Here is a 23,999-nt window from a genome sequence, read left to right on the forward strand (position 1 = left end):
TTTCGGTATTTACCGAGACGACTGAAGTGATATTTGTAACAATGCAAATGCCAAAAACGCGAATACTATTTTCTGGGAATTTTTGACGCTGTAGTTACTCATTAAAATGTGTTCACCGGGTTTCATTTCGTCATCTAATCAGATTGTATGCACTGCTTAATTATTTGCCGTGAATATTTGTTGGATTTCAACATGCGAAATAAACATGTGCATAGTCGGAAACACTGAAATTGTATCATGCCAGCATAAATGACTGTTGTGCAAAATACTAAACAACATGGCAGCGGTGGGATTCGAACCCACGCCATCGAAATGACTGGTGCCTAAAACCAGCGCCTTAGACCGCTCGGCCACGCTACCCATAATTAATTTACTAAAACAAGGCAATTACCCTTGAACAAAAGCATTTCATGTGTGTTTCGGTATTTACCGAGACGACTGAAGTGATATTTTTAACAATGCAAATGCCACAAATTCGAATACTATTTCCTGGGAATTGTTGACGCTGTAGATACTCACTAAAATGACGTTCACCGGGTTTCATTTCATCATCTAATCAGATTGTATGCATTGCTTAGTTACTTGCCGTGAATATTTGTTTTATTTTAAAGTGCGACTAAAACATGTGCATAGCCGTATACACAGAAATTGAATAACGGCAGTTTGAATGACAGTTGTGCAAAATACTCAACAACCTGGCAGCGGTGGGATTCGAACCCACGCCGTCGAAATGACTGGTGCCTTAAACAAGCGCCTTAGACCGCTCGGCCACGCTACCCATAATTACTTTACTAAAACAAGGCAATTACCCTGGAACAAAAGCATTTCATGTGTGTTTCGGTATTTACCGAGACGACTGAAGTGATATTTTTAACAATGCAAATGCCACAAATTCGAATACTATTTCCTGGGAATTGTTGACGCTGTAGATACTCACTAAAATGACGTTCACCGGGTTTCATTTCATCATCTAATCAGATTGTATGCATTGCTTAGTTACTTGCCGTGAATATTTGTTTTATTTCAAAGTGCGACTAAAACATGTGCATAGCCGTATACACAGAAATTGAATAACGGCAGCTTGAATGACAGTTGTGCAAAATACTCAACAACCTGGCAGCGGTGGGATTCGAACCCACGCCATCGAAATGACTGGTGCCTTAAACCAGCGCCTTAGACCGCTCGGCCACGCTACCCATAATTACTTTGCAAAAACAAGGCAATTACCCCGAAACACAAGCATTTCATGTGTGTTTCGGTATTTACCGAGACGACTGAAGTGATATTTGTAACAATGCAAATGCCAAAAACGCGAATACTATTTTCTGGGAATTTTTGACGCTGTAGTTACTCATTAAAATCTGTTCACCGGGTTTCATTTCGTCATCTAATCAGATTGTATGCACTGCTTAATTATTTGCCGTGAATATTTGTTGGATTTCAACATGCGAAATAAACATGTGCATAGTCGGAAACACTGAAATTGTATCATGCCAGCATAAATGACTGTTGTGCAAAATACTAAACAACATGGCAGCGGTGGGATTCGAACCCACGCCATCGAAATGACTGGTGCCTAAAACCAGCGCCTTAGACCGCTCGGCCACGCTACCCATAATTAATTTACTAAAACAAGGCAATTACCCTGGAACAAAAGCATTTCATGTGTGTTTCGGTATTTACCGAGACGACTGAAGTGATATTTTTAACAATGCAAACGCCACAAATTCGAATACTATTTCCTGGAAATTGTTGACGCTGTAGATACTCACTAAAATTTCGTTCACCGGGTTTCATTTCATCATCTAATCAGATTGTATGCATTGCTTAGTTACTTGCCGTGAATATTTGTTTTATTTCAAAGTGCGACTAAAAGATGTGCATAGCCGTATACACAGAAATTGAATAACGGCAGCTTGAATGACAGTTGTGCAAAATACTCAACAACCTGGCAGCGGTGGGATTCGAACCCACGCCATCGAAATGACTGGTGCCTTAAACCAGCGCCTTAGACCGCTCGGCCACGCTACCCATAATTACTTTGCAAAAACAAGGCAATTACCCCGAAACACAAGCATTTCATGTGTGTTTCGGTATTTACCGAGACGACTGAAGTGATATTTGTAACAATGCAAATGCCAAAAACGCGAATACTATTTTCTGGGAATTTTTGACGCTGTAGTTACTCATTAAAATGTGTTCACCGGGTTTCATTTCGTCATCTAATCAGATTGTATGCACTGCTTAATTATTTGCCGTGAATATTTGTTGGATTTCAACATGCGAAATAAACATGTGCATAGTCGGAAACACTGAAATTGTATCATGCCAGCATAAATGACTGTTGTGCAAAATACTAAACAACATGGCAGCGGTGGGATTCGAACCCACGCCATCGAAATGACTGGTGCCTAAAACCAGCGCCTTAGACCGCTCGGCCACGCTACCCATAATTAATTTACTAAAACAAGGCAATTACCCTTGAACAAAAGCATTTCATGTGTGTTTCGGTATTTACCGAGACGACTGAAGTGATATTTTTAACAATGCAAATGCCACAAATTCGAATACTATTTCCTGGGAATTGTTGACGCTGTAGATACTCACTAAAATGACGTTCACCGGGTTTCATTTCATCATCTAATCAGATTGTATGCATTGCTTAGTTACTTGCCGTGAATATTTGTTTTATTTTAAAGTGCGACTAAAACATGTGCATAGCCGTATACACAGAAATTGAATAACGGCAGTTTGAATGACAGTTGTGCAAAATACTCAACAACCTGGCAGCGGTGGGATTCGAACCCACGCCGTCGAAATGACTGGTGCCTTAAACAAGCGCCTTAGACCGCTCGGCCACGCTACCCATAATTACTTTACTAAAACAAGGCAATTACCCTGGAACAAAAGCATTTCATGTGTGTTTCGGTATTTACCGAGACGACTGAAGTGATATTTTTAACAATGCAAATGCCACAAATTCGAATACTATTTCCTGGGAATTGTTGACGCTGTAGATACTCACTAAAATGACGTTCACCGGGTTTCATTTCATCATCTAATCAGATTGTATGCATTGCTTAGTTACTTGCCGTGAATATTTGTTTTATTTCAAAGTGCGACTAAAACATGTGCATAGCCGTATACACAGAAATTGAATAACGGCAGCTTGAATGACAGTTGTGCAAAATACTCAACAACCTAGCAGCGGTGGGATTCGAACCCACGCCATCGAAATGACTGGTGCCTTAAACCAGCGCCTTAGACCGCTCGGCCACGCTACCCATAATTACTTTGCAAAAACAAGGCAATTACCCCGAAACACAAGCATTTCATGTGTGTTTCGGTATTTACCGAGACGACTGAAGTGATATTTGTAACAATGCAAATGCCAAAAACGCGAATACTATTTTCTGGGAATTTTTGACGCTGTAGTTACTCATTAAAATGTGTTCACCGGGTTTCATTTCGTCATCTAATCAGATTGTATGCACTGCTTAATTATTTGCCGTGAATATTTGTTGGATTTCAACATGCGAAATAAACATGTGCATAGTCGGAAACACTGAAATTGTATCATGCCAGCATAAATGACTGTTGTGCAAAATACTAAACAACATGGCAGCGGTGGGATTCGAACCCACGCCATCGAAATGACTGGTGCCTAAAACCAGCGCCTTAGACCGCTCGGCCACGCTACCCATAATTAATTTACTAAAACAAGGCAATTACCCTGGAACAAAAGCATTTCATGTGTGTTTCGGTATTTACCGAGACGACTGAAGTGATATTTTTAACAATGCAAATGCCACAAATTCGAATACTATTTCCTGGGAATTGTTGACGCTGTAGATACTCACTAAAATGACGTTCACCGGGTTTCATTTCATCATCTAATCAGATTGTATGCATTGCTTAGTTACTTGCCGTGAATATTTGTTTTATTTTAAAGTGCGACTAAAACATGTGCATAGCCGTATACACAGAAATTGAATAACGGCAGCTTGAATGACAGTTGTGCAAAATACTCAACAACCTGGCAGCGGTGGGATTCGAACCCACGCCATCGAAATGACTGGTGCCTTAAACCAGCGCCTTAGACCGCTCGGCCACGCTACCCATAATTACTTTACTAAAACAAGGCAATTACCCTGGAACAAAAGCATTTCATGTGTGTTTCGGTATTTACCGAGACGACTGAAGTGATATTTTTAACAATGCAAATGCCACAAATTCGAATACTATTTCCTGGGAATTGTTGACGCTGTAGATACTCACTAAAATGACGTTCACCGGGTTTCATTTCATCATCTAATCAGATTGCATGCATTGCTTAGTTACTTGCCGTGAATATTTGTTTTATTTTAAAGTGCGACTAAAACATGTGCATAGCCGTATACACAGAAATTGAATAACGGCAGCTTGAATGACAGTTGTGCAAAATATGCAACAACCTGGCAGCGGTGGGATTCGAACCCACGCCATCGAGATGACTGGTGCCTTAAACCAGCGCCTTAGACCGCTCGGCCACGCTACCCATAATTACTTTGCAAAAACAAGGCAATTACCCTGAAACACCAGCATTTCATGTGTGTTTCGGTATTCACCGAGACGACTGATGTGATATTTGTAACAATGCAAAAGTCAAAAATGAGAATACTATTTTCTGGGAATTTTTGACGCTGTAGTTACTCATTAAATGTGTTCACCGGGTTTCATTTCGTCATCTAATCAGATTGTAAGAACTGCTTAATTAGTTGCCGTGAATAATTGTTGGATTTCAACATGCGAAATAAACATGTGCATAGTCGTAAACACTGTAATTGTATTATGCCAGCATAAATGACTGTTGTGCAAAATACTAAACAACATGGCAGCAGTGGTATTCGAAACCACACCATCGAAATGACTGGTGCCTAAAACCAGCGCCTTAGACCGCACGGCCACGCTACCAATAATTACTTTACTAAAACAAGGCAATTACCCTGAAACCAAAGCATTTCATGTGTGTTTCGGTATTTACCGAGACGACTGAAGTGATATTTGTAACAATGCAATTGCCAAAAACGCGAATACTATTTTCTGGGAATTTTTGACGCTGTAGTTACTCATTAAAATGTGTTCACCGGGTTTCATTTCGTCATCTAATCAGATTGTATGCACTGCTTAATTATTTGCCGTGAATATTTGTTGGATTTCAACATGCGAAATAAACATGTGCATAGTCGGAAACACTGAAATTGTATCATGCCAGCATAAATGACTGTTGTGCAAATTACTAAACAACATGGCAGCGGTGGGATTCGAACCCACGCCATCGAAATGACTGGTAAAACCAGCGCCTTAGACCGCTCGGCCACGCTACCCATAATTAATTTACTAAAACAAGGCAATTACCCTGGAACAAAAGCATTTCATGTGTGTTTCGGTATTTACCGAGACGACTGAAGTGATATTTTTAACAATGCAAATGCCACAAATTCGAATACTATTTCCTGGGAATTGTTGACGCTGTAGATACTCACTAAAATGACGTTCACCGGGTTTCATTTCATCATCTAATCAGATTGTATGCATTGCTTAGTTACTTGCCGTGAATATTTGTTTTATTTTAAAGTGCGACTAAAACATGTGCATAGCCGTATACACAGAAATTGAATAACGGCAGCTTGAATGACAGTTGTGCAAAATACTCAACAACCTGGCAGCGGTGGGATTCGAACCCACGCCATCGAAATGACTGGTGCCTTAAACCAGCGCCTTAGACCGCTCGGCCACGCTACCCATAATTACTTTACTAAAACAAGGCAATTACCCTGGAACAAAAGCATTTCATGTGTGTTTCGGTATTTACCGAGACGACTGAAGTGATATTTTTAACAATGCAAATGCCACAAATTCGAATACTATTTCCTGGGAATTGTTGACGCTGTAGATACTCACTAAAATGACGTTCACCGGGTTTCATTTCATCATCTAATCAGATTGTATGCATTGCTTAGTTACTTGCCGTGAATATTTGTTTTATTTTAAAGTGCGACTAAAACATGTGCATAGCCGTATACACAGAAATTGAATAACGGCAGCTTGAATGACAGTTGTGCAAAATACTAAACAACCTGGCAGCGGTGGGATTCGAACCCACGCCATCGAAATGACTGGTGCCTAAAACCAGCGCCTTAGACCGCTCGGCCACGCTACCCATAATTAATTTACTAAAACAAGGCAATTACCCTGGAACAAAAGCATTTCATGTGTGTTTCGGTATTTACCGAGACGACTGAAGTGATATTTTTAACAATGCAAATGCCACAAATTCGAATACTATTTCCTGGGAATTGTTGACGCTGTAGATACTCACTAAAATGACGTTCACCGGGTTTCATTTCATCATCTAATCAGATTGTATGCATTGCTTAGTTACTTGCCGTGAATATTTGTTTTATTTTAAAGTGCGACTAAAACATGTGCATAGCCGTATACACAGAAATTGAATAACGGCAGCTTGAATGACAGTTGTGCAAAATACTCAACAACCTGGCAGCGGTGGGATTGGAACCCACGCCATCGAAATGACTGGTGCCTTAAACCAGCGCCTTAGACCGCTCGGCCACGCTACCCATAATTACTTTACTAAAACAAGGCAATTACCCTGGAACAAAAGCATTTCATGTGTGTTTCGGTATTTACCGAGACGACTGAAGTGATATTTTTAACAATGCAAATGCCACAAATTCGAATACTATTTCCTGGGAATTGTTGACGCTGTAGATACTCACTAAAATGACGTTCACCGGGTTTCATTTCATCATCTAATCAGATTGTATGCATTGCTTAGTTACTTGCCGTGAATATTTGTTTTATTTTAAAGTGCGACTAAAACATGTGCATAGCCGTATACACAGAAATTGAATAACGGCAGCTTGAATGACAGTTGTGCAAAATACTCAACAACCTGGCAGCGGTGGGATTCGAACCCACGCCATCGAGATGACTGGTGCCTTAAACCAGCGCCTTAGACCGCTCGGCCACGCTACCCATAATTACTTTGCAAAAACAAGGCAATTACCCTGAAACACAAGCATTTCATGTGTGTTTCGGTATTCACCGAGACGACTGATGTGATATTTGTAACAATGCAAAAGTCAAAAATGAGAATACTATTTTCTGGGAATTTTTGACGCTGTAGTTACTCATTAAATGTGTTCACCGGGTTTCATTTCGTCATCTAATCAGATTGTAAGAACTGCTTAATTATTTGCCGTGAATAATTGTTGGATTTCAACATGCGAAATAAACATGTGCATAGTCGTAAACACTGTAATTGTATTATGCCAGCATAAATGACTGTTGTGCAAAATACTAAACAACATGGCAGCAGTGGTATTCGAAACCACACCATCGAAATGACTGGTGCCTAAAACCAGCGCCTTAGACCGCACGGCCACGCTACCAATAATTACTTTACTAAAACAAGGCAATTACCCTGAAACCAAAGCATTTCATGTGTGTTTCGGTATTTACCGAGACGACTGAAGTGATATTTGTAACAATGCAATTGCCAAAAACGCGAATACTATTTTCTGGGAATTTTTGACGCTGTAGTTACTCATTAAAATGTGTTCACCGGGTTTCATTTCGTCATCCAATCAGATTGTATGCACTGCTTAATTATTTGCCGTGAATATTTGTTGGATTTCAACATGCGAAATAAACATGTGCATAGTCGGAAACACTGAAATTGTATCATGCCAGCATAAATGACTGTTGTGCAAAATACTAAACAACATGGCAGCGGTGGGATTCGAACCCACGCCATCGAAATGACTGGTGCCTAAAACCAGCGCCTTAGACCGCTCGGCCACGCTACCCATAATTAATTTACTAAAACAAGGCAATTACCCTGGAACAAAAGCATTTCATGTGTGTTTCGGTATTTACCGAGACGACTGAAGTGATATTTTTAACAATGCAAATGCCACAAATTCGAATACTATTTCCTGGGAATTGTTGACGCTGTAGATACTCACTAAAATGACGTTCACCGGGTTTCATTTCATCATCTAATCAGATTGTATGCATTGCTTAGTTACTTGCCGTGAATATTTGTTTTATTTTAAAGTGCGACTAAAACATGTGCATAGCCGTATACACAGAAATTGAATAACGGCAGCTTGAATGACAGTTGTGCAAAATACTCAACAACCTGGCAGCGGTGGGATTCGAACCCACGCCATCGAAATGACTGGTGCCTAAAACCAGCGCCTTAGACCGCTCGGCCACGCTACCCATAATTAATTTACTAAAACAAGGCAATTACCCTGGAACAAAAGCATTTCATGTGTGTTTCGGTATTTACCGAGACGACTGAAGTGATATTTTTAACAATGCAAATGCCACAAATTCGAATACTATTTCCTGGGAATTGTTGACGCTGTAGATACTCACTAAAATGACGTTCACCGGGTTTCATTTCATCATCTAATCAGATTGTATGCATTGCTTAGTTACTTGCCGTGAATATTTGTTTTATTTTAAAGTGCGACTAAAACATGTGCATAGCCGTATACACAGAAATTGAATAACGGCAGCTTGAATGACAGTTGTGCAAAATACTCAACAACCTGGCAGCGGTGGGATTCGAACCCACGCCATCGAAATGACTGGTGCCTTAAACCAGCGCCTTAGACCGCTCGGCCACGCTACCCATAATTACTTTACTAAAACAAGGCAATTACCCTGGAACAAAAGCATTTCATGTGTGTTTCGGTATTTACCGAGACGACTGAAGTGATATTTTTAACAATGCAAATGCCACAAATTCGAATACTATTTCCTGGGAATTGTTGACGCTGTAGATACTCACTAAAATGACGTTCACCGGGTTTCATTTCATCATCTAATCAGATTGTATGCATTGCTTAGTTACTTGCCGTGAATATTTGTTTTATTTTAAAGTGCGACTAAAACATGTGCATAGCCGTATACACAGAAATTGAATAACGGCAGCTTGAATGACAGTTGTGCAAAATACTCAACAACCTGGCAGCGGTGGGATTCGAACCCACGCCATCGAAATGACTGGTGCCTTAAACCAGCGCCTTAGACCGCTCGGCCACGCTACCCATAATTACTTTACTAAAACAAGGCAATTACCCTGGAACAAAAGCATTTCATGTGTGTTTCGGTATTTACCGAGACGACTGAAGTGATATTTTTAACAATGCAAATGCCACAAATTCGAATACTATTTCCTGGGAATTGTTGACGCTGTAGATACTCACTAAAATGACGTTCACCGGGTTTCATTTCATCATCTAATCAGATTGTATGCATTGCTTAGTTACTTGCCGTGAATATTTGTTTTATTTTAAAGTGCGACTAAAACATGTGCATAGCCGTATACACAGAAATTGAATAACGGCAGCTTGAATGACAGTTGTGCAAAATACTAAACAACCTGGCAGCGGTGGGATTCGAACCCACGCCATCGAAATGACTGATGCCTAAAACCAGCGCCTTAGACCGCTCGGCCACGCTACCCATAATTAATTTACTAAAACAAGGCAATTACCCTGGAACAAAAGCATTTCATGTGTGTTTCGGTATTTACCGAGACGACTGAAGTGATATTTTTAACAATGCAAATGCCACAAATTCGAATACTATTTCCTGGGAATTGTTGACGCTGTAGATACTCACTAAAATGACGTTCACCGGGTTTCATTTCATCATCTAATCAGATTGTATGCATTGCTTAGTTACTTGCCGTGAATATTTGTTTTATTTTAAAGTGCGACTAAAACATGTGCATAGCCGTATACACAGAAATTGAATAACGGCAGCTTGAATGACAGTTGTGCAAAATACTCAACAACCTGGCAGCGGTGGGATTGGAACCCACGCCATCGAAATGACTGGTGCCTTAAACCAGCGCCTTAGACCGCTCGGCCACGCTACCCATAATTACTTTACTAAAACAAGGCAATTACCCTGGAACAAAAGCATTTCATGTGTGTTTCGGTATTTACCGAGACGACTGAAGTGATATTTTTAACAATGCAAATGCCACAAATTCGAATACTATTTCCTGGGAATTGTTGACGCTGTAGATACTCACTAAAATGACGTTCACCGGGTTTCATTTCATCATCTAATCAGATTGTATGCATTGCTTAGTTACTTGCCGTGAATATTTGTTTTATTTTAAAGTGCGACTAAAACATGTGCATAGCCGTATACACAGAAATTGAATAACGGCAGCTTGAATGACAGTTGTGCAAAATACTCAACAACCTGGCAGCGGTGGGATTCGAACCCACGCCATCGAGATGACTGGTGCCTTAAACCAGCGCCTTAGACCGCTCGGCCACGCTACCCATAATTACTTTGCAAAAACAAGGCAATTACCCTGAAACACAAGCATTTCATGTGTGTTTCGGTATTCACCGAGACGACTGATGTGATATTTGTAACAATGCAAAAGTCAAAAATGAGAATACTATTTTCTGGGAATTTTTGACGCTGTAGTTACTCATTAAATGTGTTCACCGGGTTTCATTTCGTCATCTAATCAGATTGTAAGAACTGCTTAATTATTTGCCGTGAATAATTGTTGGATTTCAACATGCGAAATAAACATGTGCATAGTCGTAAACACTGTAATTGTATTATGCCAGCATAAATGACTGTTGTGCAAAATACTAAACAACATGGCAGCAGTGGTATTCGAAACCACACCATCGAAATGACTGGTGCCTAAAACCAGCGCCTTAGACCGCACGGCCACGCTACCAATAATTACTTTACTAAAACAAGGCAATTACCCTGAAACCAAAGCATTTCATGTGTGTTTCGGTATTTACCGAGACGACTGAAGTGATATTTGTAACAATGCAATTGCCAAAAACGCGAATACTATTTTCTGGGAATTTTTGACGCTGTAGTTACTCATTAAAATGTGTTCACCGGGTTTCATTTCGTCATCCAATCAGATTGTATGCACTGCTTAATTATTTGCCGTGAATATTTGTTGGATTTCAACATGCGAAATAAACATGTGCATAGTCGGAAACACTGAAATTGTATCATGCCAGCATAAATGACTGTTGTGCAAAATACTAAACAACATGGCAGCGGTGGGATTCGAACCCACGCCATCGAAATGACTGGTGCCTAAAACCAGCGCCTTAGACCGCTCGGCCACGCTACCCATAATTAATTTACTAAAACAAGGCAATTACCCTGGAACAAAAGCATTTCATGTGTGTTTCGGTATTTACCGAGACGACTGAAGTGATATTTTTAACAATGCAAATGCCACAAATTCGAATACTATTTCCTGGGAATTGTTGACGCTGTAGATACTCACTAAAATGACGTTCACCGGGTTTCATTTCATCATCTAATCAGATTGTATGCATTGCTTAGTTACTTGCCGTGAATATTTGTTTTATTTTAAAGTGCGACTAAAACATGTGCATAGCCGTATACACAGAAATTGAATAACGGCAGCTTGAATGACAGTTGTGCAAAATACTCAACAACCTGGCAGCGGTGGGATTCGAACCCACGCCATCGAAATGACTGGTGCCTTAAACCAGCGCCTTAGACCGCTCGTCCACGCTACCCATAATTACTTTACTAAAACAAGGCAATTACCCTGGAACAAAAGCATTTCATGTGTGTTTCGGTATTTACCGAGACGACTGAAGTGATATTTTTAACAATGCAAATGCCACAAATTCGAATACTATTTCCTGGGAATTGTTGACGCTGTAGATACTCACTAAAATGACGTTCACCGGGTTTCATTTCATCATCTAATCAGATTGTATGCATTGCTTAGTTACTTGCCGTGAATATTTGATTTATTTTAAAGTGCGACTAAAACATGTGCATAGCCGTATACACAGAAATTGAATAACGGCAGCTTGAATGACAGTTGTGCAAAATACTAAACAACCTGGCAGCGGTGGGATTCGAACCCACGCCATCGAAATGACTGGTGCCTAAAACCAGCGCCTTAGACCGCTCGGCCACGCTACCCATAATTAATTTACTAAAACAAGGCAATTACCCTGGAACAAAAGCATTTCATGTGTGTTTCGGTATTTACCGAGACGACTGAAGTGATATTTTTAACAATGCAAATGCCACAAATTCGAATACTATTTCCTGGGAATTGTTGACGCTGTAGATACTCACTAAAATGACGTTCACCGGGTTTCATTTCATCATCTAATCAGATTGTATGCATTGCTTAGTTACTTGCCGTGAATATTTGTTTTATTTTAAAGTGCGACTAAAACATGTGCATAGCCGTATACACAGAAATTGAATAACGGCAGCTTGAATGACAGTTGTGCAAAATACTCAACAACCTGGCAGCGGTGGGATTCGAACCCACGCCATCGAGATGACTGGTGCCTTAAACCAGCGCCTTAGACCGCTCGGCCACGCTACGCATAATTACTTTGCAAAAACAAGGCAATTACCCTGAAACACAAGCATTTCATGTGTGTTTCGGTATTTACCGAGACGACTGAAGTGATATTTGTAACAATGCAAAAGTCAAAAATGAGAATACTATTTTCTGGGAATTTTTGACGCTGTAGTTACTCATTAAATGTGTTCACCGGGTTTCATTTCGTCATCTAATCAGATTGTAAGCACTGCTTAATTATTTGCCGTGAATAATTGTTGGATTTCAACATGCGAAATAAACATGTGCATAGTCGTAAACACTGAAATTGTATTATGCCAGCATAAATGACTGTTGTGCAAAATACTAAACAACATGGCAGCGGTGAGATTCGAACCCACGCCATCGAAATGACTGGTGCCTTAAACCAGCGCCTTAGACCGCACGGCCACGCTACCAATAATTACTTTACTAAAACAAGGCAATTACCCTGAAACCAAAGCATTTCATGTGTGTTTCGGTATTTACCGAGACTACTGAAGTGATATTTTTAACAATGCAAATGCCACAAATTCGAATACTATTTCCTGGGAATTGTTGACGCTGTAGATACTCACTAAAATGACGTTCACCGGGTTTCATTTCATCATCTAATCAGATTGTATGCATTGCTCAGTTACTTGCCGTGAATATTTGTTTTATTTCAAAGTGCGACTAAAACATGTGCATAGCCGTATACACAGAAATTGAATAACGGCAGCTTGAATGACAGTTGTGCAAAATACTCAACAACCTGGCAGCGGTGGGATTCGAACCCACGCCATCGAAATGACTGGTGCCTTAAACCAGCGCCTTAGACCGCTCGGCCACGCTACCCATAATTACTTTACTAAAACAAGGCAATTACCCTGGAACAAAAGCATTTCATGTGTGTTTCGGTATTTACCGAGACGACTGAAGTGATATTTTTAACAATGCAAATGCCACAAATTCGAATACTATTTCCTGGGAATTGTTGACGCTGTAGATACTCACTAAAATGACGTTCACCGGGTTTCATTTCATCATCTAATCAGATTGCATGCATTGCTTAGTTACTTGCCGTGAATATTTGTTTTATTTTAAAGTGCGACTAAAACATGTGCATAGCCGTATACACAGAAATTGAATAACGGCAGCTTGAATGACAGTTGTGCAAAATACTCAACAACCTGGCAGCGGTGGGATTCGAACCCACGACATCGAGATGACTGGTACCTTAAACCAGCGCCTTAGACCGCTCGGCCACGCTACCCATAATTACTTTGCAAAAACAAGGCAATTACCCTGAAACACAAGCATTTCATGTGTGTTTCGGTATTCACCGAGACGACTGATGTGATATTTGTAACAATGCAAAAGTCAAAAATGAGAATACTATTTTCTGGGAATTTTTGACGCTGTAGTTACTCATTAAATGTGTTCACCGGGTTTCATTTCGTCATCTAATCAGATTGTAAGAACTGCTTAATTAGTTGCCGTGAATAATTGTTGGATTTCAACATGCGAAATAAACATGTGCATAGTCGTAAACACTGTAATTGTATTATGCCAGCATAAATGACTGTTGTGCAAAATACTAAACAACATGGCAGCAGTGGTATTCGAAACCACACCATCGAAATGACTGGTGCCTAAAACCAGCGCCTTAGACCGCACGGCCACGCTACCAATAATTACTTTACTAAAACAAGGCAATTACCCTGAAACCAAAGCATTTCATGTGTGTTTCGGTATTTACCGAGACGACTGAAGTGATATTTGTAACAATGCAATTGCCAAAAACGCGAATACTATTTTCTGGGAATTTTTGACGCTGTAGTTACTCATTAAAATGTGTTCACCGGGTTTCATTTCGTCATCTAATCAGATTGTATGCACTGCTTAATTATTTGCCGTGAATATTTGTTGGATTTCAACATGCGAAATAAACATGTGCATAGTCGGAAACACTGAAATTGTATCATGCCAGCATAAATGACTGTTGTGCAAATTACTAAACAACATGGCAGCGGTGGGATTCGAACCCACGCCATCGAAATGACTGGTAAAACCAGCGCCTTAGACCGCTCGGCCACGCTACCCATAATTAATTTACTAAAACAAGGCAATTACCCTGGAACAAAAGCATTTCATGTGTGTTTCGGTATTTACCGAGACGACTGAAGTGATATTTTTAACAATGCAAATGCCACAAATTCGAATACTATTTCCTGGGAATTGTTGACGCTGTAGATACTCACTAAAATGACGTTCACCGGGTTTCATTTCATCATCTAATCAGATTGTATGCATTGCTTAGTTACTTGCCGTGAATATTTGTTTTATTTTAAAGTGCGACTAAAACATGTGCATAGCCGTATACACAGAAATTGAATAACGGCAGCTTGAATGACAGTTGTGCAAAATACTCAACAACCTGGCAGCGGTGGGATTCGAACCCACGCCATCGAAATGACTGGTGCCTTAAACCAGCGCCTTAGACCGCTCGGCCACGCTACCCATAATTACTTTACTAAAACAAGGCAATTACCCTGGAACAAAAGCATTTCATGTGTGTTTCGGTATTTACCGAGACGACTGAAGTGATATTTTTAACAATGCAAATGCCACAAATTCGAATACTATTTCCTGGGAATTGTTGACGCTGTAGATACTCACTAAAATGACGTTCACCGGGTTTCATTTCATCATCTAATCAGATTGTATGCATTGCTTAGTTACTTGCCGTGAATATTTGTTTTATTTTAAAGTGCGACTAAAACATGTGCATAGCCGTATACACAGAAATTGAATAACGGCAGCTTGAATGACAGTTGTGCAAAATACTAAACAACCTGGCAGCGGTGGGATTCGAACCCACGCCATCGAAATGACTGGTGCCTAAAACCAGCGCCTTAGACCGCTCAGCCACGCTACCCATAATTAATTTACTAAAACAAGGCAATTACCCTGGAACAAAAGCATTTCATGTGTGTTTCGGTATTTACCGAGACGACTGAAGTGATATTTTTAACAATGCAAATGCCACAAATTCGAATACTATTTCCTGGGAATTGTTGACGCTGTAGATACTCACTAAAATGACGTTCACCGGGTTTCATTTCATCATCTAATCAGATTGTATGCATTGCTTAGTTACTTGCCGTGAATATTTGTTTTATTTTAAAGTGCGACTAAAACATGTGCATAGCCGTATACACAGAAATTGAATAACGGCAGCTTGAATGACAGTTGTGCAAAATACTCAACAACCTGGCAGCGGTGGGATTGGAACCCACGCCATCGAAATGACTGGTGCCTTAAACCAGCGCCTTAGACCGCTCGGCCACGCTACCCATAATTACTTTACTAAAACAAGGCAATTACCCTGGAACAAAAGCATTTCATGTGTGTTTCGGTATTTACCGAGACGACTGAAGTGATATTTTTAACAATGCAAATGCCACAAATTCGAATACTATTTCCTGGGAATTGTTGACGCTGTAGATACTCACTAAAATGACGTTCACCGGGTTTCATTTCATCATCTAATCAGATTGTATGCATTGCTTAGTTACTTGCCGTGAATATTTGTTTTATTTTAAAGTGCGACTAAAACATGTGCATAGCCGTATACACAGAAATTGAATAACGGCAGCTTGAATGACAGTTGTGCAAAATACTCAACAACCTGGCAGCGGTGGGATTCGAACCCACGCCATCGAGATGACTGGTGCCTTAAACCAGCGCCTTAGACCGCTCGGCCACGCTACCCATAATTACTTTGCAAAAACAAGGCAATTACCCTGAAACACAAGCATTTCATGTGTGTTTCGGTATTCACCGAGACGACTGATGTGATATTTGTAACAATGCAAAAGTCAAAAATGAGAATACTATTTTCTGGGAATTTTTGACGCTGTAGTTACTCATTAAATGTGTTCACCGGGTTTCATTTCGTCATCTAATCAGATTGTAAGAACTGCTTAATTAGTTGCCGTGAATAATTGTTGGATTTCAACATGCGAAATAAACATGTGCATAGTCGTAAACACTGTAATTGTATTATGCCAGCATAAATGACTGTTGTGCAAAATACTAAACAACATGGCAGCAGTGGTATTCGAAACCACACCATCGAAATGACTGGTGCCTAAAACCAGCGCCTTAGACCGCACGGCCACGCTACCAATAATTACTTTACTAAAACAAGGCAATTACCCTGAAACCAAAGCATTTCATGTGTGTTTCGGTATTTACCGAGACGACTGAAGTGATATTTGTAACAATGCAATTGCCAAAAACGCGAATACTATTTTCTGGGAATTTTTGACGCTGTAGTTACTCATTAAAATGTGTTCACCGGGTTTCATTTCGTCATCTAATCAGATTGTATGCACTGCTTAATTATTTGCCGTGAATATTTGTTGGATTTCAACATGCGAAATAAACATGTGCATAGTCGGAAACACTGAAATTGTATCATGCCAGCATAAATGACTGTTGTGCAAATTACTAAACAACATGGCAGCGGTGGGATTCGAACCCACGCCATCGAAATGACTGGTAAAACCAGCGCCTTAGACCGCTCGGCCACGCTACCCATAATTAATTTACTAAAACAAGGCAATTACCCTGGAACAAAAGCATTTCATGTGTGTTTCGGTATTTACCGAGACGACTGAAGTGATATTTTTAACAATGCAAATGCCACAAATTCGAATACTATTTCCTGGGAATTGTTGACGCTGTAGATACTCACTAAAATGACGTTCACCGGGTTTCATTTCATCATCTAATCAGATTGTATGCATTGCTTAGTTACTTGCCGTGAATATTTGTTTTATTTTAAAGTGCGACTAAAACATGTGCATAGCCGTATACACAGAAATTGAATAACGGCAGCTTGAATGACAGGTGTGCAAAATACTCAACAACCTGGCAGCGGTGGGATTCGAACCCACGCCATCGAAATGACTGGTGCCTTAAACCAGCGCCTTAGACCGCTCGGCCACGCTACCCATAATTACTTTACTAAAACAAGGCAATTACCCTGGAACAAAAGCATTTCATGTGTGTTTCGGTATTTACCGAGACGACTGAAGTGATATTTTTAACAATGCAAATGCCACAAATTCGAATACTATTTCCTGGGAATTGTTGACGCTGTAGATACTCACTAAAATGACGTTCACCGGGTTTCATTTCATCATCTAATCAGATTGTATGCATTGCTTAGTTACTTGCCGTGAATATTTGTTTTATTTTAAAGTGCGACTAAAACATGTGCATAGCCGTATACACAGAAATTGAATAACGGCAGCTTGAATGACAGTTGTGCAAAATACTAAACAACCTGGCAGCGGTGGGATTCGAACCCACGCCATCGAAATGACTGGTGCCTAAAACCAGCGCCTTAGACCGCTCAGCCACGCTACCCATAATTAATTTACTAAAACAAGGCAATTACCCTGGAACAAAAGCATTTCATGTGTGTTTCGGTATTTACCGAGACGACTGAAGTGATATTTTTAACAATGCAAATGCCACAAATTCGAATACTATTTCCTGGGAATTGTTGACGCTGTAGATACTCACTAAAATGACGTTCACCGGGTTTCATTTCATCATCTAATCAGATTGTATGCATTGCTTAGTTACTTGCCGTGAATATTTGTTTTATTTTAAAGTGCGACTAAAACATGTGCATAGCCGTATACACAGAAATTGAATAACGGCAGCTTGAATGACAGTTGTGCAAAATACTCAACAACCTGGCAGCGGTGGGATTGGAACCCACGCCATCGAAATGACTGGTGCCTTAAACCAGCGCCTTAGACCGCTCGGCCACGCTACCCATAATTACTTTACTAAAACAAGGCAATTACCCTGGAACAAAAGCATTTCATGTGTGTTTCGGTATTTACCGAGACGACTGAAGTGATATTTTTAACAATGCAAATGCCACAAATTCGAATACTATTTCCTGGGAATTGTTGACGCTGTAGATACTCACTAAAATGACGTTCACCGGGTTTCATTTCATCATCTAATCAGATTGTATGCATTGCTTAGTTACTTGCCGTGAATATTTGTTTTATTTTAAAGTGCGACTAAAACATGTGCATAGCCGTATACACAGAAATTGAATAACGGCAGCTTGAATGACAGTTGTGCAAAATACTCAACAACCTGGCAGCGGTGGGATTCGAACCCACGACATCGAGATGACTGGTGCCTTAAACCAGCGCCTTAGACCGCTCGGCCACGCTACCCATAATTACTTTGCAAAAACAAGGCAATTACCCTGAAACACAAGCATTTCATGTGTGTTTCGGTATTCACCGAGACGACTGATGTGATATTTGTAACAATGCAAAAGTCAAAAATGAGAATACTATTTTCTGGGAATTTTTGACGCTGTAGTTACTCATTAAATGTGTTCACCGGGTTTCATTTCGTCATCTAATCAGATTGTAAGAACTGCTTAATTAGTTGCCGTGAATAATTGTTGGATTTCAACATGCGAAATAAACATGTGCATAGTCGTAAACACTGTAATTGTATTATGCCAGCATAAATGACTGTTGTGCAAAATACTAAACAACATGGCAGCAGTGGTATTCGAAACCACACCATCGAAATGACTGGTGCCTAAAACCAGCGCCTTAGACCGCACGGCCACGCTACCAATAATTACTTTACTAAAACAAGGCAATTACCCTGAAACCAAAGCATTTCATGTGTGTTTCGGTATTTACCGAGACGACTGAAGTGATATTTGTAACAATGCAATTGCCAAAAACGCGAATACTATTTTCTGGGAATTTTTGACGCTGTAGTTACTCATTAAAATGTGTTCACCGGGTTTCATTTCGTCATCTAATCAGATTGTATGCACTGCTTAATTATTTGCCGTGAATATTTGTTGGATTTCAACATGCGAAATAAACATGTGCATAGTCGGAAACACTGAAATTGTATCATGCCAGCATAAATGACTGTTGTGCAAATTACTAAACAACATGGCAGCGGTGGGATTCGAACCCACGCCATCGAAATGACTGGTAAAACCAGCGCCTTAGACCGCTCGGCCACGCTACCCATAATTAATTTACTAAAACAAGGCAATTACCCTGGAACAAAAGCATTTCATGTGTGTTTCGGTATTTACCGAGACGACTGAAGTGATATTTTTAACAATGCAAATGCCACAAATTCGAATACTATTTCCTGGGAATTGTTGACGCTGTAGATACTCACTAAAATGACGTTCACCGGGTTTCATTTCATCATCTAATCAGATTGTATGCATTGCTTAGTTACTTGCCGTGAATATTTGTTTTATTTTAAAGTGCGACTAAAACATGTGCATAGCCGTATACACAGAAATTGAATAACGGCAGCTTGAATGACAGTTGTGCAAAATACTCAACAACCTGGCAGCGGTGGGATTCGAACCCACGCCATCGAAATGACTGGTGCCTTAAACCAGCGCCTTAGACCGCTCGGCCACGCTACCCATAATTACTTTACTAAAACAAGGCAATTACCCTGGAACAAAAGCATTTCATGTGTGTTTCGGTATTTACCGAGACGACTGAAGTGATATTTTTAACAATGCAAATGCCACAAATTCGAATACTATTTCCTGGGAATTGTTGACGCTGTAGATACTCACTAAAATGACGTTCACCGGGTTTCATTTCATCATCTAATCAGATTGTATGCATTGCTTAGTTACTTGCCGTGAATATTTGTTTTATTTTAAAGTGCGACTAAAACATGTGCATAGCCGTATACACAGAAATTGAATAACGGCAGCTTGAATGACAGTTGTGCAAAATACTCAACAACCTGGCAGCGGTGGGATTCGAACCCACGACATCGAGATGACTGGTGCCTTAAACCAGCGCCTTAGACCGCTCGGCCACGCTACCCATAATTACTTTGCAAAAACAAGGCAATTACCCTGAAACACAAGCATTTCATGTGTGTTTCGGTATTCACCGAGACGACTGATGTGATATTTGTAACAATGCAAAAGTCAAAAATGAGAATACTATTTTCTGGGAATTTTTGACGCTGTAGTTACTCATTAAATGTGTTCACCGGGTTTCATTTCGTCATCTAATCAGATTGTAAGAACTGCTTAATTAGTTGCCGTGAATAATTGTTGGATTTCAACATGCGAAATAAACATGTGCATAGTCGTAAACACTGTAATTGTATTATGCCAGCATAAATGACTGTTGTGCAAAATACTAAACAACATGGCAGCAGTGGTATTCGAAACCACACCATCGAAATGACTGGTGCCTAAAACCAGCGCCTTAGACCGCACGGCCACGCTACCAATAATTACTTTACTAAAACAAGGCAATTACCCTGAAACCAAAGCATTTCATGTGTGTTTCGGTATTTACCGAGACGACTGAAGTGATATTTGTAACAATGCAATTGCCAAAAACGCGAATACTATTTTCTGGGAATTTTTGACGCTGTAGTTACTCATTAAAATGTGTTCACCGGGTTTCATTTCGTCATCTAATCAGATTGTATGCACTGCTTAATTATTTGCCGTGAATATTTGTTGGATTTCAACATGCGAAATAAACATGTGCATAGTCGGAAACACTGAAATTGTATCATGCCAGCATAAATGACTGTTGTGCAAATTACTAAACAACATGGCAGCGGTGGGATTCGAACCCACGCCATCGAAATGACTGGTAAAACCAGCGCCTTAGACCGCTCGGCCACGCTACCCATAATTAATTTACTAAAACAAGGCAATTACCCTGGAACAAAAGCATTTCATGTGTGTTTCGGTATTTACCGAGACGACTGAAGTGATATTTTTAACAATGCAAATGCCACAAATTCGAATACTATTTCCTGGGAATTGTTGACGCTGTAGATACTCACTAAAATGACGTTCACCGGGTTTCATTTCATCATCTAATCAGATTGTATGCATTGCTTAGTTACTTGCCGTGAATATTTGTTTTATTTTAAAGTGCGACTAAAACATGTGCATAGCCGTATACACAGAAATTGAATAACGGCAGCTTGAATGACAGTTGTGCAAAATACTCAACAACCTGGCAGCGGTGGGATTCGAACCCACGCCATCGAAATGACTGGTGCCTTAAACCAGCGCCTTAGACCGCTCGGCCACGCTACCCATAATTACTTTACTAAAACAAGGCAATTACCCTGGAACAAAAGCATTTCATGTGTGTTTCGGTATTTACCGAGACGACTGAAGTGATATTTTTAACAATGCAAATGCCACAAATTCGAATACTATTTCCTGGGAATTGTTGACGCTGTAGATACTCACTAAAATGACGTTCACCGGGTTTCATTTCATCATCTAATCAGATTGTATGCATTGCTTAGTTACTTGCCGTGAATATTTGTTTTATTTTAAAGTGCGACTAAAACATGTGCATAGCCGTATACACAGAAATTGAATAACGGCAGCTTGAATGACAGTTGTGCAAAATACTCAACAACCTGGCAGCGGTGGGATTCGAACCCACGCCATCGAAATGACTGGTGCCTTAAACCAGCGCCTTAGACCGCTCGGCCACGCTACCCATAATTACTTTACTAAAACAAGGCAATTACCCTGGAACAAAAGCATTTCATGTGTGTTTCGGTATTTACCGAGACGACTGAAGTGATATTTTTAACAATGCAAATGCCACAAATTCGAATACTATTTCCTGGGAATTGTTGACGCTGTAGATACTCACTAAAATGACGTTCACCGGGTTTCATTTCATCATCTAATCAGATTGTATGCATTGCTTAGTTACTTGCCGTGAATATTTGTTTTATTTTAAAGTGCGACTAAAACATGTGCATAGCCGTATACACAGAAATTGAATAACGGCAGCTTGAATGACAGTTGTGCAAAATACTCAACAACCTGGCAGCGGTGGGATTCGAACCCACGCCATCGAGATGACTGGTGCCTTAAACCAGCGCCTTAGACCGCTCGGCCACGCTACCCATAATTACTTTGCAAAAACAAGGCAATTACCCTGAAACACAAGCATTTCATGTGTGTTTCGGTATTCACCGAGACGACTGATGTGATATTTGTAACAATGCAAAAGTCAAAAATGAGAATACTATTTTCTGGGAATTTTTGACGCTGTAGTTACTCATTAAATGTGTTCACCGGGTTTCATTTCGTCATCTAATCAGATTGTAAGAACTGCTTAATTATTTGCCGTGAATAATTGTTGGATTTCAACATGCGAAATAAACATGTGCATAGTCGTAAACACTGTAATTGTATTATGCCAGCATAAATGACTGTTGTGCAAAATACTAAACAACATGGCAGCAGTGGTATTCGAAACCACACCATCGAAATGACTGGTGCCTAAAACCAGCGCCTTATACCGCACGGCCACGCTACCAATAATTACTTTACTAAAACAAGGCAATTACCCTGAAACCAAAGCATTTCATGTGTGTTTCGGTATTTACCGAGACGACTGAAGTGATATTTGTAACAATGCAATTGCCAAAAACGCGAATACTATTTTCTGGGAATTTTTGACGCTGTAGTTACTCATTAAAATGTGTTCACCGGGTTTCATTTCGTCATCCAATCAGATTGTATGCACTGCTTAATTATTTGCCGTGAATATTTGTTGGATTTCAACATGCGAAATAAACATGTGCATAGTCGGAAACACTGAAATTGTATCATGCCAGCATAAATGACTGTTGTGCAAAATACTAAACAACATGGCAGCGGTGGGATTCGAACCCACGCCATCGAAATGACTGGTGCCTAAAACCAGCGCCTTAGACCGCTCGGCCACGCTACCCATAATTAATTTACTAAAACAAGGCAATTACCCTGCAACAAAAGCATTTCATGTGTGTTTCGGTATTTACCGAGACGACTGAAGTGATATTTTTAACAATGCAAATGCCACAAATTCGAATACTATTTCCTGGGAATTGTTGACGCTGTAGATACTCACTAAAATGACGTTCACCGGGTTTCATTTCATCATCTAATCAGATTGTATGCATTGCTTAGTTACTTGCCGTGAATATTTGTTTTATTTTAAAGTGCGACTAAAACATGTGCATAGCCGTATACACAGAAATTGAATAACGGCAGCTTGAATGACAGTTGTGCAAAATACTCAACAACCTGGCAGCGGTGGGATTCGAACCCACGCCATCGAAATGACTGGTGCCTTAAACCAGCGCCTTAGACCGCTCGGCCACGCTACCCATAATTACTTTACTAAAACAAGGCAATTACCCTGGAACAAAAGCATTTCATGTGTGTTTCGGTATTTACCGAGACGACTGAAGTGATATTTTTAACAATGCAAATGCCACAAATTCGAATACTATTTCCTGGGAATTGTTGACGCTGTAGATACTCACTAAAATGACGTTCACCGGGTTTCATTTCATCATCTAATCAGATTGTATGCATTGCTTAGTTACTTGCCGTGAATATTTGATTTATTTTAAAGTGCGACTAAAACATGTGCATAGCCGTATA

The 23,999-nt window shown here is 40.0% G+C and overlaps 43 non-coding genes across 43 annotated transcripts; all 43 read right to left on the reverse strand.

The window, feature by feature from the left end:
* Window positions 1-278: 278 nt before the first annotated feature.
* On the reverse strand, window positions 279-360 carry TRNAL-UAG (transfer RNA leucine (anticodon UAG)). Its single transcript has one exon. It is a non-coding gene; the product is annotated as a tRNA-Leu (tRNA).
* Window positions 361-696: 336 nt separating this feature from the next.
* Window positions 697-778, reverse strand: TRNAL-AAG (transfer RNA leucine (anticodon AAG)). The gene has a single exon. It is a non-coding gene; the product is annotated as a tRNA-Leu (tRNA).
* A 336-nt stretch (window positions 779-1,114) lies between these two features.
* On the reverse strand, window positions 1,115-1,196 carry TRNAL-AAG (transfer RNA leucine (anticodon AAG)). Its single transcript has one exon. It is a non-coding gene; the product is annotated as a tRNA-Leu (tRNA).
* Window positions 1,197-1,531: 335 nt separating this feature from the next.
* TRNAL-UAG (transfer RNA leucine (anticodon UAG)) lies at window positions 1,532-1,613 on the reverse strand. The gene has a single exon. It is a non-coding gene; the product is annotated as a tRNA-Leu (tRNA).
* Window positions 1,614-1,949: 336 nt separating this feature from the next.
* On the reverse strand, window positions 1,950-2,031 carry TRNAL-AAG (transfer RNA leucine (anticodon AAG)). The gene has a single exon. It is a non-coding gene; the product is annotated as a tRNA-Leu (tRNA).
* A 335-nt stretch (window positions 2,032-2,366) lies between these two features.
* TRNAL-UAG (transfer RNA leucine (anticodon UAG)) lies at window positions 2,367-2,448 on the reverse strand. Its single transcript has one exon. It is a non-coding gene; the product is annotated as a tRNA-Leu (tRNA).
* A 336-nt stretch (window positions 2,449-2,784) lies between these two features.
* Window positions 2,785-2,866, reverse strand: TRNAL-AAG (transfer RNA leucine (anticodon AAG)). Its single transcript has one exon. It is a non-coding gene; the product is annotated as a tRNA-Leu (tRNA).
* A 336-nt stretch (window positions 2,867-3,202) lies between these two features.
* Window positions 3,203-3,284, reverse strand: TRNAL-AAG (transfer RNA leucine (anticodon AAG)). The gene has a single exon. It is a non-coding gene; the product is annotated as a tRNA-Leu (tRNA).
* A 335-nt stretch (window positions 3,285-3,619) lies between these two features.
* TRNAL-UAG (transfer RNA leucine (anticodon UAG)) lies at window positions 3,620-3,701 on the reverse strand. Its single transcript has one exon. It is a non-coding gene; the product is annotated as a tRNA-Leu (tRNA).
* A 336-nt stretch (window positions 3,702-4,037) lies between these two features.
* Window positions 4,038-4,119, reverse strand: TRNAL-AAG (transfer RNA leucine (anticodon AAG)). Its single transcript has one exon. It is a non-coding gene; the product is annotated as a tRNA-Leu (tRNA).
* Window positions 4,120-4,455: 336 nt separating this feature from the next.
* TRNAL-AAG (transfer RNA leucine (anticodon AAG)) lies at window positions 4,456-4,537 on the reverse strand. Its single transcript has one exon. It is a non-coding gene; the product is annotated as a tRNA-Leu (tRNA).
* Window positions 4,538-5,702: 1,165 nt separating this feature from the next.
* On the reverse strand, window positions 5,703-5,784 carry TRNAL-AAG (transfer RNA leucine (anticodon AAG)). Its single transcript has one exon. It is a non-coding gene; the product is annotated as a tRNA-Leu (tRNA).
* A 336-nt stretch (window positions 5,785-6,120) lies between these two features.
* TRNAL-UAG (transfer RNA leucine (anticodon UAG)) lies at window positions 6,121-6,202 on the reverse strand. The gene has a single exon. It is a non-coding gene; the product is annotated as a tRNA-Leu (tRNA).
* Window positions 6,203-6,538: 336 nt separating this feature from the next.
* On the reverse strand, window positions 6,539-6,620 carry TRNAL-AAG (transfer RNA leucine (anticodon AAG)). The gene has a single exon. It is a non-coding gene; the product is annotated as a tRNA-Leu (tRNA).
* Window positions 6,621-6,956: 336 nt separating this feature from the next.
* TRNAL-AAG (transfer RNA leucine (anticodon AAG)) lies at window positions 6,957-7,038 on the reverse strand. The gene has a single exon. It is a non-coding gene; the product is annotated as a tRNA-Leu (tRNA).
* Window positions 7,039-7,789: 751 nt separating this feature from the next.
* On the reverse strand, window positions 7,790-7,871 carry TRNAL-UAG (transfer RNA leucine (anticodon UAG)). The gene has a single exon. It is a non-coding gene; the product is annotated as a tRNA-Leu (tRNA).
* Window positions 7,872-8,207: 336 nt separating this feature from the next.
* On the reverse strand, window positions 8,208-8,289 carry TRNAL-UAG (transfer RNA leucine (anticodon UAG)). The gene has a single exon. It is a non-coding gene; the product is annotated as a tRNA-Leu (tRNA).
* Window positions 8,290-8,625: 336 nt separating this feature from the next.
* Window positions 8,626-8,707, reverse strand: TRNAL-AAG (transfer RNA leucine (anticodon AAG)). Its single transcript has one exon. It is a non-coding gene; the product is annotated as a tRNA-Leu (tRNA).
* Window positions 8,708-9,043: 336 nt separating this feature from the next.
* On the reverse strand, window positions 9,044-9,125 carry TRNAL-AAG (transfer RNA leucine (anticodon AAG)). Its single transcript has one exon. It is a non-coding gene; the product is annotated as a tRNA-Leu (tRNA).
* Window positions 9,126-9,461: 336 nt separating this feature from the next.
* TRNAL-UAG (transfer RNA leucine (anticodon UAG)) lies at window positions 9,462-9,543 on the reverse strand. Its single transcript has one exon. It is a non-coding gene; the product is annotated as a tRNA-Leu (tRNA).
* Window positions 9,544-9,879: 336 nt separating this feature from the next.
* TRNAL-AAG (transfer RNA leucine (anticodon AAG)) lies at window positions 9,880-9,961 on the reverse strand. The gene has a single exon. It is a non-coding gene; the product is annotated as a tRNA-Leu (tRNA).
* Window positions 9,962-10,297: 336 nt separating this feature from the next.
* On the reverse strand, window positions 10,298-10,379 carry TRNAL-AAG (transfer RNA leucine (anticodon AAG)). Its single transcript has one exon. It is a non-coding gene; the product is annotated as a tRNA-Leu (tRNA).
* Window positions 10,380-11,130: 751 nt separating this feature from the next.
* On the reverse strand, window positions 11,131-11,212 carry TRNAL-UAG (transfer RNA leucine (anticodon UAG)). Its single transcript has one exon. It is a non-coding gene; the product is annotated as a tRNA-Leu (tRNA).
* A 336-nt stretch (window positions 11,213-11,548) lies between these two features.
* Window positions 11,549-11,630, reverse strand: TRNAL-AAG (transfer RNA leucine (anticodon AAG)). Its single transcript has one exon. It is a non-coding gene; the product is annotated as a tRNA-Leu (tRNA).
* A 336-nt stretch (window positions 11,631-11,966) lies between these two features.
* Window positions 11,967-12,048, reverse strand: TRNAL-UAG (transfer RNA leucine (anticodon UAG)). The gene has a single exon. It is a non-coding gene; the product is annotated as a tRNA-Leu (tRNA).
* A 336-nt stretch (window positions 12,049-12,384) lies between these two features.
* Window positions 12,385-12,466, reverse strand: TRNAL-AAG (transfer RNA leucine (anticodon AAG)). The gene has a single exon. It is a non-coding gene; the product is annotated as a tRNA-Leu (tRNA).
* A 752-nt stretch (window positions 12,467-13,218) lies between these two features.
* Window positions 13,219-13,300, reverse strand: TRNAL-AAG (transfer RNA leucine (anticodon AAG)). The gene has a single exon. It is a non-coding gene; the product is annotated as a tRNA-Leu (tRNA).
* Window positions 13,301-13,636: 336 nt separating this feature from the next.
* On the reverse strand, window positions 13,637-13,718 carry TRNAL-AAG (transfer RNA leucine (anticodon AAG)). The gene has a single exon. It is a non-coding gene; the product is annotated as a tRNA-Leu (tRNA).
* Window positions 13,719-14,883: 1,165 nt separating this feature from the next.
* On the reverse strand, window positions 14,884-14,965 carry TRNAL-AAG (transfer RNA leucine (anticodon AAG)). The gene has a single exon. It is a non-coding gene; the product is annotated as a tRNA-Leu (tRNA).
* Window positions 14,966-15,301: 336 nt separating this feature from the next.
* Window positions 15,302-15,383, reverse strand: TRNAL-UAG (transfer RNA leucine (anticodon UAG)). The gene has a single exon. It is a non-coding gene; the product is annotated as a tRNA-Leu (tRNA).
* A 336-nt stretch (window positions 15,384-15,719) lies between these two features.
* On the reverse strand, window positions 15,720-15,801 carry TRNAL-AAG (transfer RNA leucine (anticodon AAG)). The gene has a single exon. It is a non-coding gene; the product is annotated as a tRNA-Leu (tRNA).
* Window positions 15,802-16,137: 336 nt separating this feature from the next.
* On the reverse strand, window positions 16,138-16,219 carry TRNAL-AAG (transfer RNA leucine (anticodon AAG)). Its single transcript has one exon. It is a non-coding gene; the product is annotated as a tRNA-Leu (tRNA).
* A 1,165-nt stretch (window positions 16,220-17,384) lies between these two features.
* On the reverse strand, window positions 17,385-17,466 carry TRNAL-AAG (transfer RNA leucine (anticodon AAG)). Its single transcript has one exon. It is a non-coding gene; the product is annotated as a tRNA-Leu (tRNA).
* Window positions 17,467-17,802: 336 nt separating this feature from the next.
* On the reverse strand, window positions 17,803-17,884 carry TRNAL-UAG (transfer RNA leucine (anticodon UAG)). Its single transcript has one exon. It is a non-coding gene; the product is annotated as a tRNA-Leu (tRNA).
* A 336-nt stretch (window positions 17,885-18,220) lies between these two features.
* On the reverse strand, window positions 18,221-18,302 carry TRNAL-AAG (transfer RNA leucine (anticodon AAG)). Its single transcript has one exon. It is a non-coding gene; the product is annotated as a tRNA-Leu (tRNA).
* A 336-nt stretch (window positions 18,303-18,638) lies between these two features.
* Window positions 18,639-18,720, reverse strand: TRNAL-AAG (transfer RNA leucine (anticodon AAG)). Its single transcript has one exon. It is a non-coding gene; the product is annotated as a tRNA-Leu (tRNA).
* Window positions 18,721-19,885: 1,165 nt separating this feature from the next.
* TRNAL-AAG (transfer RNA leucine (anticodon AAG)) lies at window positions 19,886-19,967 on the reverse strand. Its single transcript has one exon. It is a non-coding gene; the product is annotated as a tRNA-Leu (tRNA).
* A 336-nt stretch (window positions 19,968-20,303) lies between these two features.
* Window positions 20,304-20,385, reverse strand: TRNAL-AAG (transfer RNA leucine (anticodon AAG)). The gene has a single exon. It is a non-coding gene; the product is annotated as a tRNA-Leu (tRNA).
* Window positions 20,386-21,550: 1,165 nt separating this feature from the next.
* On the reverse strand, window positions 21,551-21,632 carry TRNAL-AAG (transfer RNA leucine (anticodon AAG)). Its single transcript has one exon. It is a non-coding gene; the product is annotated as a tRNA-Leu (tRNA).
* Window positions 21,633-21,968: 336 nt separating this feature from the next.
* On the reverse strand, window positions 21,969-22,050 carry TRNAL-AAG (transfer RNA leucine (anticodon AAG)). The gene has a single exon. It is a non-coding gene; the product is annotated as a tRNA-Leu (tRNA).
* A 336-nt stretch (window positions 22,051-22,386) lies between these two features.
* TRNAL-AAG (transfer RNA leucine (anticodon AAG)) lies at window positions 22,387-22,468 on the reverse strand. The gene has a single exon. It is a non-coding gene; the product is annotated as a tRNA-Leu (tRNA).
* A 751-nt stretch (window positions 22,469-23,219) lies between these two features.
* Window positions 23,220-23,301, reverse strand: TRNAL-UAG (transfer RNA leucine (anticodon UAG)). Its single transcript has one exon. It is a non-coding gene; the product is annotated as a tRNA-Leu (tRNA).
* Window positions 23,302-23,637: 336 nt separating this feature from the next.
* TRNAL-AAG (transfer RNA leucine (anticodon AAG)) lies at window positions 23,638-23,719 on the reverse strand. Its single transcript has one exon. It is a non-coding gene; the product is annotated as a tRNA-Leu (tRNA).
* Window positions 23,720-23,999: the final 280 nt, after the last annotated feature.

The sequence above is a fragment of the Saccoglossus kowalevskii genome, chromosome 8 (genome assembly GCF_978046115.1).
Source record: "Saccoglossus kowalevskii chromosome 8, keSacKowa6.1, whole genome shotgun sequence".
Taxonomy (NCBI): Eukaryota; Metazoa; Hemichordata; class Enteropneusta; family Harrimaniidae; genus Saccoglossus; species Saccoglossus kowalevskii.